At 40.6% G+C, this 2298-nt stretch overlaps 1 non-coding gene across 1 annotated transcript; it reads right to left on the reverse strand.

Annotated features, from left to right (window-relative positions):
* Positions 1-1683: 1683 nt before the first annotated feature.
* LOC148580758 (small nucleolar RNA R71) lies at positions 1684-1787 on the reverse strand. The gene has a single exon (XR_015895255.1). It is a non-coding gene; the product is annotated as a small nucleolar RNA R71 (small nucleolar RNA).
* Between the last annotated feature and the right edge of the window lie 511 nt (positions 1788-2298).

The raw sequence follows: 2298 nt of genomic DNA on the forward strand, positions 1-2298 counted from the left end.
TGAATCAATAATAGTTTATCTTCTTCTTCAATCTTTTCTCTTGAATTTTGTTAGAAAGCTTCTCGATCTAATTCCATTGGGTAGTTGTCTTGGGAAAGAAACTACCCATAATTGGAATCCTTCGGAACCTTGGGAAAGGAATGGAGGATTCATGCTAGAGAAGCTTTCTCACAGTGAATTGGATTGGGGTTTGGATGGATATTGTGACATGTAATCCTACCAAATTGTGGTTCATGAAACTGTGTGGTATAATCAGTGATCGAGCATCATCTCTTCTTATGAACATTTAAACCAAGGGATTGGGAATTTGTTTGTTTTTAGAGAGAATTGGTGAGCCAAGGGATTGGGATCCAATCATATAAGATTGCCAAGCAAAATTTAATGAACGCATTGGTTGAAGAAGAGATATTCATGTTTTGATTCGGAGATCTCAATATCTCCTAACACCCAATGAATTCCCCATTTCTGATTTCCAATTTCTCTTTACATTCTGCAACTCAATTCATGCAATCACCCCCATTCCCTTTTAATTTCAGCAATTTAGTTTCTGCTCTTTAATTCATGCAATTTAAGATTCCGCCATTTCAATTTCTTGTCATTTACTTTTCCCGCCAATTTTACATTCCGCAATTCTCATCTCAATCTTGATTCCGCTCAACTAGAACACACTTCTAATCCGAATTGCTCACTCAACCAATCCTTGTGGGATTCGACCTCACTCTATTGTGAGTTTTTACTTGACGATAACCGGTGCACTTGCCGGAAGGAATTTTGCCGATCGTGCAATTTCCTAAATCGTAGCATAACAAGTTTATGCGCATCAAGTTTATGGCGCCGTTGCCGGGGATTGGTTTTCGATTGACAATTCTCAAATTGGAAGTTAACTAGATTGAGCATTTTTTTTTGTTTTGATTCATTCAGTACAAGTTACTTGTTGAATTTTAATTTCTGCACATGCTTTCTTTCTTTATGCCTTTAAATTCAAGCAACTAACTCACTGACTCACTAACTGTTTGAATTAATTCCTCAATTGCTCTAACCATACTCTTCCATTAACCAAGAGTATTTCACTTGTTGTTGCCTGTGCTGTGTTCTTGTATGACAGGTAGGAGAGGAGAGACATCAATTCCTCCATATACCGAACCAGAGAGGACCCTTCATAGACTGAGAAGGGAAGCAAGAGGGAAGAGAGTAGTGGGAGAAGAGGAATCTGAAGGAGAATCTGAGGACAATTTTGAGGAAGCTCTAGATCTCAACATGGATAGAGAAGTTCACAACCATGAGAGAGCTGATGGAAACAATGCCATTCCTGAGAGGAGGGTTCTTAGTTCATACATAAACCCAACCTCTGGGAATTGTGGTAGTAGCATCCAGAAACCACCCATTCAGGCCAACAATTTCGAGCTCAAACCACAGCTAATATCACTGGTGGAGAATCATTGTTCATTTGGTGGAAGTGCTAATGAAGATCCCAACCAACATCTCACAAAATTCCTGAGAATTTGTGACACTGTGAAGTCCAATGGAGTCCAGGAAGATGCCTATAAACTGCTTTTGTTCCCATTTTCACTTAGGGACAAAGCAGCTAAGTGGCTAGAATCATTCCCAAGGGGGAGTCTAACAACATGGGATGAGGTGGAAAGCAAGTTTCTGGCACGTTTCTACCCCCCACAAAAGGTCAATAGGCTTCGATCTGAGGTTCAAACTTTTAGACAACAAGATGGTGAAACTCTCTACGAGGCATGGGAGAGATTCAAGGATTTGACAAGGAAATGCCCACTAGACATGTTCCATGATTGGGTGCAATTGCATATTTTCTATGATGGACTCTCTTATGAATCAAGGAAGGCTGTAGACCATTCATCAGGAGGTTCATTGAACAGGAAAAAGACTGTGGAAGAGGCCATTGAAGTGATTGAGACAGTGGCTGAGAATGAGTACTACTATGCATCAGAAAGGCACAACACTAAGGGAGTTATGGAGCTGAACCATGTTGATACAATTCTAGCCCAAAACAAGGTGTTTGCCAAGCAACTAGCAGAGCTTACCAGGCAATTAGAAACAAAGCAAGTGGCTGCAATACACACACAAGATCAAGAGGAAGTAAGCATTGAAGGAGGTGATTGGGAAGAGGCCAACTATGTGGGAAACCAACAAAGGCAATCATATGATCCACATTCCAACACTTACAACCCAGGATGGAAAAACCACCCAAACTTTGGGTGGGGAAACCAACAAACCCAACCACAAAACCACAAGCCTTACAACCACAACCAACATAACAATTCCACATACCAA

The sequence above is a fragment of the Arachis ipaensis genome, chromosome B10 (genome assembly GCF_059453495.1).
Source record: "Arachis ipaensis isolate K30076 ecotype BB chromosome B10, ASM5945349v1, whole genome shotgun sequence".
In the NCBI taxonomy this organism is placed as follows: Eukaryota; Viridiplantae; Streptophyta; class Magnoliopsida; order Fabales; family Fabaceae; genus Arachis; species Arachis ipaensis.